The 14,134-nt window shown below is 41.2% G+C and overlaps 1 long non-coding RNA gene across 1 annotated transcript in view; it reads right to left on the bottom strand.

Moving 5' to 3' along the window:
* LOC134424211 (uncharacterized) overlaps positions 1-13,877 on the bottom strand; it is a 317,859-nt gene extending 303,982 nt beyond the window's left edge. The window contains exon 1 of the long non-coding RNA XR_010029374.1: positions 13,847-13,877. This is a non-coding gene — a long non-coding RNA (uncharacterized LOC134424211). The remainder of the gene's footprint in view (positions 1-13,846) is intronic.
* Positions 13,878-14,134: the final 257 nt, after the last annotated feature.

A 14,134-nucleotide genomic window follows, 5' to 3' on the forward strand; every position in this document is an offset into this window, starting at 1 on the left:
ACTAAATCAAATTCTCCTTGACTGAGAAGAGACTGATTCCCTCAAAGTTCTTCCTCTGCCCCCCGCGCTCTCCCACTCTCCCTGTGTTTTCCAGGGTTCCCCACTCTGTGCTGGAGCCCAAATGCCAAGGATGGATGGTGTAATGGCTGTGTTTTCTTTTCCAAGGCCGTGGTGCCAGGAACTAACGATATGTGAAATGTTCCATCCCTGCAGGTTTTCCTGCTCAAACATTTTTCTAAATAAATAAATAATTAAAAACAACAGCGTGTGCCACATTCGAGCCCTGAATTCCCGGAGCAGCTCAGGTCCTTAAACTGAATAATTTGCCTCAGCTTGAGTATTGCAAAACCCATTCAGCAAAAGATTATGGGCCTTTAAGTGCCATCCAGGCCTGAAATATGACTCTAGGGCTTTAGGATGTCAGAATTGAGAATTGCTAGTGAATATTCTGTTCTGGCAACACTAAAACTACAGTTATTTAGTAACATGGGAGCAGGCAAATGGGGGCAGGGGAGAGAAGGAACTTGACAGAAAGGAAAGACTATAACTTAGCAGAAACAGAGGTGCAGTTTTCATATGTGGCCACATGAATTCTTTATGGAATAAAATGCATTTGTGAATCAAAAAGCGGATGCAGATTTATATTCCCACTTAAATCTGCCAAAAGCAAGTAAATGAATACTGAGAGCTCATTTTAGCTCAGGAAACAATTTATGAGGACATGTAGGTGGGTGCAGGTACTCTACATGAGCAGTCTCAAGGGGAATTAGCAGCTGCTTCTGCTCTTCAGAAGAAAGAATAAATAGACTAAACTGAAAATTAGCAACACCTCATTAAATGTAAAACCATCCACATATAAAGCAGCTAGGACTCAATCCTTAAAAAATTCAAAAGGTGCAGAGTAACACGAAAGCCAAAGGAGCTTTTGTCATCCCATCACAAATTATTTAGGCTTAGATTGTGGCATTTAGCCAAAGCTCAGAGATGGAGCAGTTGTTTCCCTGGCAAAAGTTGCCTTCTGACCTCAGGTTTTTTAGTCCTCTGCAGCCCTTCAAAACCTCCATCTCACATCCCTAAATCCCCACCTCCCTTCCTGGTGCAAGATTACACTGTACTGAGAAGGATCTGTCCCATGCAATGTGTCAACCAGTACTTAGGGATTATTAGGAACTCCCTCTATTTCCAAGAAAGCCTGGATGCTCCCAGGAAAGTCTGGCAATGCCTTTGGGGCTCCTCCTGTAACTGCTCCTCACTGCAGCTCAACTCAGGCCCCATAAATGCATCTATTTCCTAGTACAAACCAATTTCCACGAGTGTTGCACATAAAAATGAAAAATTGGCACCAAGAAGTCTGTGAGGAGCTGCAGTTTCTACTCTTCTGTCACTACCTCATCTTCTCTCTGCTTTCCTACACCCCAAGTTAGGCATCATCACAGACAAGCTCTGTGGACTCAGGATTATTTGCCCAAGAGCCAGGCAGCAGCAGCAGCAGCATTAGCACATGTGCAGAGGGAATGGCATGGAGACTGAGCTCCAGCTTGGGTTCCTTACCCTCATTTTTCAGATCATACAAAGTTTTGGTTTGGAAGGAGCCTTTACAAGCTGGATAGTTCAGTCTCCTTGCAATGAGCAGGGACATCTTCAACTGGACCAGGTTGCTCAGAGCCCTGTTCAGCCTGGCCTTGAATGCTTCCAGGGACGGGAATTCACCATCTGGGCAAGCTAGCCAGTGTTTGCATTATTCTTACTGTAAAAATTTTCTTCCTTATATACAATCTGAAAAAAACCCTCTTCAAGTTTAAAACTTTTGTCCCTTGTCCTGTCACAACCAGCCCTGCTAAGAAGTCTGTCTATCGTCTTCTCTCTCATAACTCCCCTTATGGAAGTTTCTCTTTTTTTATCTTTAATCTATTGATGAAAGTTTCCATAGAAGAGTGGGCAGTCCTCATTATTCCCATTGGGGAGTCTCCAGCCTAGTGGATACTGGTGTGTGTGACTTCCAGTCACCTTTAAACACTTCTACCATCAGACATTGCAGAGATGTTTTGGTTTGGACTTGTAAACTAAAACACTTGGATTAGTGTCAGGTTTGAAACTCCATATCCCCTAAGATGTGTTGGGGTTTGTTGTTTGGTTTTTTTCTTTATTCAAATCAGTGTTTTCATCACACAGGAGATTAAGTGCTGATCCATTTCAGAGTTACAGCTGACTACCAAGACCATATATCTGTCTTACAAAATATCAGCCCTTCTTAAACCCTTGGCAGGACAGAGATTGCTCTCTGGTCTGATAGGGCTCTTCCATTAAATTGCTTTCCAAGGACAAGCTCTCATCTCTGGTTAGTGCCAGAGGAAAGGTGATGCCAGGTAAATCATCTCTGGAACTGTGCCATCTAGGTTTTCCTTGGAGAACCAGTATTCAATCTCTCTGCTTAGTTTTGGATTGAAATTATCATACTAAGTGGCTCCTGATATACTCACAAAAAATAGACTTAGAAAAGACTGAACTACAACTATCAAGAGAAACTGTGACAGAGAATACACTAGGGTTTACATCTGATATTAATCTTCATAAGTAAGAGAGCCAATAACTCTTAATTTTATATGCTTATAAACAAGAAAATCACTACATTGGCTCAGTTTTGACTGCATATTAAATTGAATGAGTAAAGAAAAATCTTTTACTCAACGTTCCTGCTTTACTGTTATTTTTAGTTTTCTTTCAACTCCCTCCAACAGGCTTTTGAGGAGGTTGGGGTTTTGACATTATTTCCTGACACTCATGCATCAAAGAAGTTAATGGCCTGTAAGAGGCATCAAGGAGAAGGTGCATCTCACAACCTGGGAGGCATTAGCAGCATTAGCAGCACCCTGAGGTGGCAGAGAAAGCTAAAATAGTGCCAGCTCTTATGGAGCAGTTTCAAGACACACAAGTGAAACTTCCCCAGGTATGACAAGAAAGCAGGAATTTGCTGCTAACAGCCCAGAAGAGGGCTGGTGACTCACATTGGGCCAGAAGCCTCTCCAGCCCAAATGCATCTCCACTACATAAATTCATGCTGGGTTAACAGCAGCCATCTAAACAGACATGATAAAAAGTAATCTAAAACCAAACACTTACATAAAATGTGTGAAAAAATTTGTACCTTTGTATTTTAGCAGCAAATATTTCAGTTTAAGGAAATGGTAATAGATATTGAGGGTTTGAGTTTCCAAATATTTAGAGCTGTAACTTCACTGAGCCCTGTGGTTAATGTTGCTGAAGTCATCTATTGTGTGCTAACACGCCCAGCTGCCCAAGTGTCTGCAGGATGAGATGTTTTACTCATTACAAGCATAAATACAAAGGCCAGCAGGGACCATTACAGTCTGGGCTGACCTCCTGCATAAAACACACCATCAAATTCCAAATGTAATATAATTAGGGATCTCAAGTCTAACTGATAACAGCAGCAAATGCCCCACGGAGACTTTAAAAATGTGTCAGGCAAATTTACACATTGAAGGTATGCTTTGATGTATGTCACTGAAACATCACCAGAGCAAAGCTCATTCATGCCCAGAAGATCCTGGATTTTTTTATTATTATTTTTAAAAAGCTATTCTTGACAGTATTCCTGCTTCAGGGAAAGCTACAAGGACTGTTTATTGCTCATGTCTTTTCTTAATATTTTTTAAGCCCCTCTCCAGGCAATGGCCTAAGATATTTTTCTGGTTTTGTTATTTACTTGCCTGAAATGACTGTGAATATGGTGCCTGAGGGTTCCTCAGGCTCTCCAAGGACAGAAACTGACACAGCATTTTTTATTTTTTAACCCTCACAATATCAATAGCCTCGATTATGTTGGTTTTTCTCTCTTTTTTAATTACTTTTAGCTAAGTGGGCTTGGAAAAAAGCTCTTCAATTAACCCTTACTCACTAAGATATTTCAATTTTTATTAGTATTTAAACCATTGAATCACTTATTTCATCACCCAAATTGGCTGTGCTACATTTTTCTCCCCAGTGGAAAAATTATTCCTGGATAATCATTAGTGTCATCAAATTACAATTCCATGGAGAGCCAGACGATGTGAATATGCCAACAGTAAAAGAGGAATTTTTAGGCAAGTTGCCCTGGACTTCCTGGGGCTTGAGTTGATCTGTTTTGGTGTATTTGCCTGTTTTGAGGGTTTTGGGTAATATTTTATGGTTAGTTACAGGAAGGCTGGACTTCTTTCAGGAATCAGTAACAGATTTTAAAGGTCCAATTCTTTGGTACCAGTTTATTCTTGCACAGTGATACTGCTGAGGTGGAACTGTGAGTAACACTCATCTTCAGCCAGTTTCTACCAGAGGCCAAACCACAGCCTGAGCTCAGCCTAAACCCAAATTCTGCTTTCAGTGAACAGGTACTGGAAACCATTTCTCAGGGTAATCCTAAATTTGTGTAACACTGAGTGCTAAGAGTGGTATTTAAGTCAGTAATGTATGCAAAAGCATCATGAGACACGACACACACGGTATTTCCCCTGTGGAGGCACTGATGCTTTGGGCAAGAATGTGGAAACTGGTACAGAGTTGAAAGCAGCAAAGACATGTGAATTATATTAGTTCCCAGCCATTAAATATTCATGAACATGGGCTGATATTCATTAATTTGGCACAGATCAAGCTACCCTGAATGACTAGCCCTGGACTTCTAGCCAAACAATTCCTACAGTTAAACATTTTCCTAAATGTGACGTGATTTATTTAAAGAGATGTTTTCAAAACGATCAAGTTACCGAGACTTTGTGTATCACATTGCAGCTTTAAAAACTTGGTGCCCTCCCTTTTCCCCTCCAAATCTGCCCTGGTTATGAACCCTCAGTGCTGTGGTTTATAGTGGCACTGCTGGGACACGGCTTCAATCAGGCTGCAGTGGTGCTGTCAGGTGCTGCAGCCAATTATCTGAAATGTAAATGTTTTAAAAAGGCAGCACCTTTTGTCAGGACCAAAATGATTTCCAGCCTCTGGTTCATTGTTTCAGTACCAGAAGCACATAACTCAAAAACATTAAACATACAGTAAAACCATCACATGTTGATTTACACATAGATATTGATTAATGCTATCAGCAGAGTATTTACCTTAATCAATATTAAAAGATGCTACCAGTGATTTAAGGGTTGAGTTGGCTCAAAGTAGTCAATAAATGTTTGCATTCATAATCATAAGCTCATATATTAGTTGTTCATTTTCCCCACCCCAATAAACAAATTTAATAGGAACATTTTGCTACCAAAACATCATCTCAACTCCATTTATATTTGAGAGCCCATTTCTCAAACTAATACCAAAAATATTTTATAATTCACATGTACAGTCACCTGCACCATTTCACACACAAAATCCTTTTTGGGGCATTATCACTAAGGGATAGAACCAGGTGCTGTGTGCTAATGATGACTAAACACAGAAGATGCAACAAGTTGTTTCTAAGCAAAGTGCCTTTCCTGATGTTCAGTGAGAGGGGATTTCTCTGTTACCCACCAATCCACCCCATCTCCAAAGCCACTGCAATGAGCTGCAACTTCAAAGTTGCAGTAATTCATTTCAAGCTCACATTTTACCTTCCTTCATCAAAAATTCCTTGTAATTCTATTCAACTTTAATTCACTACAATCACACTATATTCCTATTTCTGTAAATGCTGTTTTTCCCTTCATTGTATTATCTGAGCCACCGGTCATATTATGTGAATTATCCCTTGTGAAATCCATTTTTTGTGATATATCAATCCTCAAAGCAACTTTTAATTCTAAATCCAAACACCACTTGCATTTTGCTACATGGGACTGTTACAGACAGCTTGGACACGTAGAGAAAACTGATTTTGCTTTTGCTCAGGCTCATTCAGACACGAATAAAACAGGTCACTTCTTTTAAAGAAGATACGTAGCTTCTTCCACTGATAACAGGCATAGAGATTAACAACATATCTAACTTATGTCTAATTTTTAAGCATCTTGAATCCTGCTACTTCCACTGATTTCACCATGAAAAGTTACTTTGAACATGGAGCAACAAAACATTCCCAAATAAGGGAGGTTTCTCACTGGATTTCATGGCCTTGGCCACTGCTCTACCACAGAAGAGCTGTGACAAATAATTCTCTTCTGTGCCTTCTCACCAACTCAGACATGCTGGTGCTGATTCCCAATGCCTCATTTTTACCAGATTCCAGGCTCTCACCCTGAGATCATCCCAGGTGCTACCAGTGCTCTGGTGGTACTCAAGGAAAATCCCAAAGAATAATTTATGTTCCAGTGTTATGCCCAGGATGCCATCTTGAAGTCATGGTCCCTCAGGGAGCTTTAACCAGATGAGAAGTCACTGCCTCTGAAAGCATTCTCTCCGTGGATATGACCTGGAGTTTTGTGACAAGACTCAGCCAGGAAACTGAAACAAAACTATCCAGGATCATAAAACTTTCCTTTTTTTGGATGTTGTGTGCATCACAGTGACACAATATCATGTTTCCTATAATGCATGCCACACTGTGATCCATGTGTGAGCTCACTGTGAAGCCTTGGGAAACAACAATTCGAGTGCACGTTTTGTTTGTGGGTTTTTTTGCTTTGGTTTTTGTTGCTGTTGTTTCTGATGGGCCAGAGAGAGTTTTCATACTCTGTCAGCCTTAAATTGCAGAGGTGTCTTCCTCCTCAGGCTTCTCCTCTTGGCCCTACTTTTTCATCCAAAAGATGCAGATTTTTGTGACCTCAAAAATGGCTCAGCCTCCTGTCCCAGACCACAGAAGAGCCTCAACTGCAGCAGAACCAGGCTGAGAATGAGAGCACAGAGCTCTTCTGGAACTGGAGCTCTTGGAAGCAGCAAGGATACAGAAATGAGTGGTGGGTTGGGGAATTGCCCCTTCAATTCCTTAATCTACTTGAACAAACCTCCCTATTTCCCCTTGATTTAAGGGACTGTTACATACAGTAGCTCTCAGCTACATTAGCCTGCAAGCAAGGGTATGGAGGATTGATAAATCACCAAAAATGGATTTCACAAGGGATAATTCACATGGGCAGGGGAAGCACGTCCCTTGTGTGTCCTGAGGAGAACACAAAGGAAGTGCTTCATAAATCTTCAGAACCTTTATGAATTAGGTTCCAACTTCAACTGATTTTACTACTGTAAAATGGAAGATATTTATACATAATAGAGTTAACTCTTATAAAAGCAATATTACCTATTTATAAATTAGAGTATCTTTTCACTTCACATCACATTATTGCAAACAAAAACAATTTCCTGCTCAACTACTGTGCAGCAGCAGTTCCTGAAAACATTGTGCATTTTTTAAAGACAGAAGTTGTGTATATCATATAGCATAGGCAGCAACAAAAATATTCCAGCCCAAACCTCAGCAAGACCTTCAGCTTAGCTTTGTTAGAGAAAATTGTATTGTTACAGTCTTTAGTAAGTAAACTTCAGTCAGATCTCATTGCCAGAGAATTGTCACTTGAATATCTTTGGATCTTTCCTCATTTTTGAGCTAAAAGCAGAAAAATCATCCAGATTAACAAAGCAAAGCCCATGAAAAACTAAATTTGAGTTTAATTGGATGCCTATGCTGGATATTTGGCAACACAAGAAATCTGAAGTCTAAATCTTCAACATCTATACACATCATGAAATCATTCTGCCAGTGGTACAGAGTGAAAAGTGGCTATAAAATGCTCCCATATCACAAAGGTAATAGCTCACAGCACAGCAGGTACTAAATCCAGTATTAACTACTTATTGCACAGAGGGGAATGGGCTAAAAATAGTTTTTAAAGAGAAGCAGCAAGTTCCAATCCCCTTATTGGTGCTTGCCTAGAGTTAAGATTGGAAAGACAAGAAGAAAGGAATGGGCCAAGGAACTGAGCTTACTCTGATCAGGCTCAAGCCACATGCTTGTGATTAGACATTGGAAATAATCCTTTTTGACCCCAGTAAAGCTACACCATGTGTGAATCTTTGGGACTGTAATCTGCTCCCTGGCTTTCCCATTGTCATTCCTGGAGATGTGGGAGTGGGAACTGGAAGACTTGCAAAGGACAATCATAGTTCTCAATGGCCAGGAGGTCTGCTCTGGTGTTCTCAGTTGCCAGAACTGCTATGGAAACATCCTGGGTAAATAAATAAGAGTCAGACCCACAGCAACTGGCTCTGGCCTGCAGTGAGGCTGTGAAGGCCATGGCCTGTTCTGCAGCACCAAGCACAGATTCATGGTGCACTGCTGGGCCCGGGGATGGGGCTGCACTTGCACATACACAGACTCTCCTCTGCTTCTGCCTTAAGGCAAATTAAGGCAACATTTGGCCCAGATATCAGGTAAGGTGTCAAATTAGGGGAGATGGATTTGTTCTCCAGACAGAAGACCCCTGTCACAGATATCTTTTATGAAAAATCCTTTCCTTAGGAATTTTCCACCTGAGAAGCTGAGAGGCCTCAGGAACAAAATGTAAACAATGGTTATCTGCTGCTGTGGAATGCAACAGGGGGATCTGTGATTGGCCCACGTTGGATGTTTCTAATTAATGGCCAGTCACTGTCAGCTGGCTTGGACTCTCTGTCCGAGACACAAGCCTTTGTTATAATTTTTTTCTTTTTCTATTCTTAGCCAGCCTTCTGATGAAATCCTTTCTTCTATTCTTTCAGTATAGTTTTAACATAATATATATCATAAAATAATAAATCAAGCCTTCTGAAACATGGAGTCAGATCCTCATCTCCTCCCTCATCCTAAGACCCCTGTAACACAGTCACAGACCCCCTTAATACAAAATAATATATGTGCACCCATTTATAACAGGTGTTTAATCTGTGACAGCTCTTCTGGAAATTCTATAGCATTCTTTCTTTCTTGTCACTGTTATAATATTTTTAAATGCTGTTTTTCTTTCTCCCATTAAAAGGAAAACATTTCTCAGAAGCAGTATGGGCTGCTAGGGCTATAAAACAAGTTTGCACAGACCTGTAACACATTGAGCCACAAGACATGACACTGTGTGTTTTATGGGGCAATTAATACTTGCCTTGGGAGCACCAGGAGGTATGAAGGCCTGTCAAACTCACCCTGGTATTTCTGAATGCAGGTTGTAAAGCTGCATTTAGCATCTTGAAAAACAAATATGGAATTAGCTTGCTGTTTTTTTAACCTGCCCCAGCCAAAGAATAGAACCTTTCCTCCAGGAGCCAAACTCAGAGCAGAGGAACATCAGGAAGGAACACTAACAGCAGAAGATACCAATTTCTAACCTACATTTACATTCTGTGGCCTTAATTTCTGGGTTAATGTTGCATCTCCCAATACACCCTGACTTCACTAACATCTTCTGTTATGGGTCCTGTTCCACAGTTTGTTCTGCAGTCTTACAGAGCATTTCCTATGTGCATCCAAGTGCCAGCATTTGTTATACAAGTGCAGGGCACAGGGCTGTCACATTATCTGCAGGAGTTACAGCCCTGGTAAAACAGCTGGCCTTGGTGCACGTTCATGTTTTATAGTCCTTATTTGAACAGTGGCTTGGGTTGTTGCAGGGTTTGGAGGAGGCAGCTGCAGTTTGGCAGGGGCAAGCCCAGAGAGCCTCCCCTCTCCCTGTGAGAGGGAGCCAGGCTGTCAGGTTCATAAAGCACTTCAAGCCACAGTGTGCACAGGCACAGCAGACTTCTCACAACTGCTTCGAGTTTCCAGCAACAGCCTGGCTCCTGCTGTGCTGCACAGCACCAGCCCTCACCCCTCCTGAGGTATTTGGGACAGCCCAGCAGGGCTAAAGAGACCTGGAACTACTGCAGCCAGCATCATCCCCACCCCACTGCTGAAATCCATGAAATACAGGGGATGGAAGAAGTGCTGCTATACAGAGATGCACTCTGGAAGCACTGCAATGCAGGGCAACAGCCACAGGTTAAAAGCTCCCTGAAACAAAAATATGGCAATGCAAAACTCACTGAAGTTGTAGCAGAGTACTACTAGGCAAAGCACAAGTAATTTATATTATTATTGTACTGGGAGTGAGCAGCAAGAATGGAGTCCCAAGACTCACAAGCAATGCCAAGGCTCCTCAGAGCCAGATCCTAACTGCTGTAAGTCAGCACTGCCTTATGAAGTCCATTATTGTATCAAAACCAAGGCCCTGGGCTCTCACATCTCCAGTCAGGATCCTCACATGCCAGCGTTCTGATGATTAAACCTCTAAAGTTGTGAAAAAACACAGTTTATTCTGGAATGGCATACAGAGTTATTTGCTAGTCTTGTTTGAGATGTAAAATGGTTTTGTCATGGGGGATGACTTTGGTGATTTGTTTTTGTTAAAAAGAAACTCTTAAATACAAGGTTCTTTCAAAAGCATTAGAAATAAATGCCAGAATAAACAGCCTTAATATGAGGAAACAAGCAACATTTTGCTGCCAGCTTTTATATTAAACACAAATATTTTTTCATCTGAGGATTATTTGATGGGTATGGGGGAGAACACAAAAAATTTAGACCACCAATTGTAGTTATGTCTCCTGAATTTTAAGTTTGGCAAGTAAAGTATTAGGTATTACCCTCATGATTCACTAGTGCTTTTAAGTAATGCCACACAAAGCACCTCTTTCCAGCTGCAAAGGCTGAAAGTGGATCAAAAAACTTTGAAAAACAAACTCCCTCTAAACTCATGTGCAACTTAAAATGTAAATATTTTGACTGGGTTTTTTTTCACTATTATTATCCAGAGAGGACTATGTACCAGTACTGAACAGCTCTTGTGCATTTCTACCAAACTTCCATTGATGTCCAAAACCTTTTCTTTATAAAACACATTAAGGAGAAATATTACAGTAGCACACATAGCACCTCTGCTGAAGCAGGACTTTGTGCTAGGGTCCAGCCATGCTCATTTCATAAATGGAATGCAGAAAATTAAATCATTCATTGACAATAATGGGACTTAGGGTGGCAGAGAGGGGATGAACCAAAACCAGGTCTGCGACACCAGTTTACCTTCTTGATCCCCAAATCCCTCTGCCTTGGTGTCACCAAAGAGGTCCCAGATCTGCTCCATGGGCTGTAACAAGTGAGACACACTACTGGTACCAGCAAGGTTACAGAGACAGTGCAAGCTTTCAGACAGAGATATTTGACTCATTAACCTGCCACCACTGCTCACTAATCACAGTCACATTAAATAGATGTCAAGGAATATCAATTTCTTTGATTTCTGAGGGCAAATAAAACCAAAATGTAGGCATAACCACTCCAATACTTTTCCACAACAGGTTAGCATCCACATTCCTCCTGCATCCCATTAGACATTTTCACACGTACTAGAGATGACACACTGTGTACTAAGGAGGTCAAAAACCTAAAGAAAACTGTCCAAGAATATTGAAAACACTAGAGGCACTTGACATAATTTATTGCACCAAAGAACTGGGGAACAGGAAAAGGTTGATGTAATAATAACATTAGCAGGAACTATAGTCCATGCAAGCCAGTGCTAAATAAAGTGCCAATCAATAGCTCTTTTATTAGTAGGAACAATCAATGTACAGCAGGCAAGCCTGGCCAATTAAGCTTATCGACTGACCAGAGAGGAGCAGGAAGCATTCTTTCCTCAGTTTTGTTTTCCTTTCTGTAAGTGAGAAATGAGCTCCAGTTTTATCACTGGATTCCCACCAAGGCATCTCCAGGAGTTCCTGCAGAGTGGAAACGCTGACAAAAAGCAGGCTTGAGCTATCTTGGTATCCTTTAACCCAGGGTCAGCCACAAGAACCAAAATATTCAAGGGTCACTTACAAAGTAACTTTTTTTCCTAGTGACTGTGAGAAGTTAAGATGTTGTTCTTCTAGATGAAGGGGAGAGGACTGGTAAATGAAGAAGGCACAATCCCCTAGCAATGCTTAACCATTAACAGTCCTGTAAGACCTTAGGAAATTAAGCCTATTTGTTTCTAATTCCCACATGCACAGCCTGAACTTCACAAACCTCCCAATGAGAAGCAATGCCTGTACCTTTCTTCAAAGAAAAACAAAAGCCAAAACTACTGAAAATTATATAGAATTTAAAGTCTCACTTTATAATGGCTGCTGAAAATAACAGAAGCTTCAATATTCCACTGTGAGTAACAGTGCAGATGCAAATAGGATATTTATTCACAATACCCCACTCTGCCTTGCTGCTCTGATCCCCCTTCCTTCATTATCTCTTTCCAAAGGAAAAAGTTAGGAGACCAGATAAGATGTGGGTTCTCAGCATGCTCAAATAAACACTGTGTGGTGGTCACAAGGAAAGAAAACACATTGTAGGGACGAATGGCAAAGATTACATTTTACAAAGAATCACACACAAAATTAGCAGCCCAGATGCTGATTTCCCATTGATGTCAGTTGGACAGGATTTCTGCAGCCTGGCTTCTCAGCAGGAGCAGTGCTGCATCCACCCCTGCAGTTCATCAGCCACCTCTGTCTGCCCCTTTAACTTATTATTGGAATTCAGTGAATACAGCAGAGTTCACCAGGTTTATATCCCTTCAGGTCTGCTGCTCTTGGAGCTTTGCAGGTATTTGACACCTCAAAAAAGTCAGGGGAAGAGGGGAAAGATTCTCAGCATGTTTGACTACAGGCACTACAGGACAGACCAGTTTCCAGCTTCCTATCAGACAGCTCCCCAGCTGTATCTAATTCAGAAAACATTTCAGTAATCAGCAGAACACACCTTTAGCATCAGTTAGACAAATCCCTAAAGTTACAGGCAAGCATCTCATTTCTTATATTGATGGTGTTTGCCATTTTCTTCTACTTGCATATAAAAATTTAAACTAGAAGATTTAAAAAAGCAAATCAAATAACTTTGCATCATATTTAAAAGTCACCAGGTTCAGTCTTTCCTGCTGCAACTCAAAACCAGGTCTGACTGCTTAGACTCCAGCTCCACTGTGTCTTGCCTGACCCTTCTTTTAGCAGCTGAAATTCACCATCAGTCACACATGCACAAGTTGCTTTTATTCACTAGTCAAAAATCAACTTAACACGGTAACTCATTTACTTGCAGTTTTCCTCACCTACATTTGTGAGACATTAAATACTGTAACTCCTGGCCTCCTATATTCTGACAGTTTAGGCTGGAAAATGAGGCAATGAACAAAGGGGAGAATCAAAATGCAAAGCAGGCATTTCCATTTGGCTTTTTTATACAACAGCTCATAAGAGTTTACAGAAGACAAGAAGCTTAACAAGGAGCAAGACAAGGAGCTTACTTGGACAACACTAACAACCTTGAGGAACAGTATAAAGCAAGCCAATTTTTTAAAAGTGTTTCAGTCAACCCCTCTGGCATAGCTTTACAGGAGCTCAAGAGGTTGCAGAGCTTCTAAAAAAATCAGTCCTTCAACCAGCTGCAAGAGGGAAATGGTTCTCAGTCTGGTTTATTCACTTCCTATCTGTGAATTCCTATTTTGTCCAAAAGAAATTTTTTTGCCCAGGTTTTTCCAATTTCCAGAATCTCTTTCTTGAATCAGGTCTGGTTACCAGAATCAGAGAGACATGAAGGTGCCTTTTGGATAAAGGTGGTTTGCTCTCTCATGTCCCTGAATGGTTCTCACATCAGGCACTTGTATTCTATCATGAAATACAAAGAGAATTAAAGACCTGAGCTCACTGCTTTGCATCAAGCACAGGCCACTTCCAGAGGCAGCTATGCAATCCCTATCCACCACATTTCTCCAGCAGAGTTTACTTCAGCATTGTGCTGTGCATAACTGTGACAGTCAGAAACTACTCCAGGTGTAGACAAACATCTCTGGAACATCATGGGCATGAGGAGCAGTGAGCCCCAAGCTTTACTCACCGTCCAGAGCTGCTCTGTGCCTCTCTCTGCACACCCATCACCTCTCTCGTGGCAGTTCATGGCTTGGTTTGTCACTGCTGGTCATTCCTTCAAAGTGACTCTGTAGTGCAAAGGAGCACATTCTTAGCTTGGGTTGACTGAATTAACTGGGCTAAATATCAGGCCAAAAGTACTTCCCAAAGCAAAGCTTGCCATGAGCTGCATAAGGGACTCCTGTCTTCAAGTTTTTGTAAAGCCAAACGCTGATCCTGGAGTATTGCTATTCTTCTCAGACTTAATGGCCAAGAG

Source organism: Melospiza melodia, chromosome 13, assembly GCF_035770615.1.
Source record: "Melospiza melodia melodia isolate bMelMel2 chromosome 13, bMelMel2.pri, whole genome shotgun sequence".
In the NCBI taxonomy this organism is placed as follows: Eukaryota; Metazoa; Chordata; class Aves; order Passeriformes; family Passerellidae; genus Melospiza; species Melospiza melodia.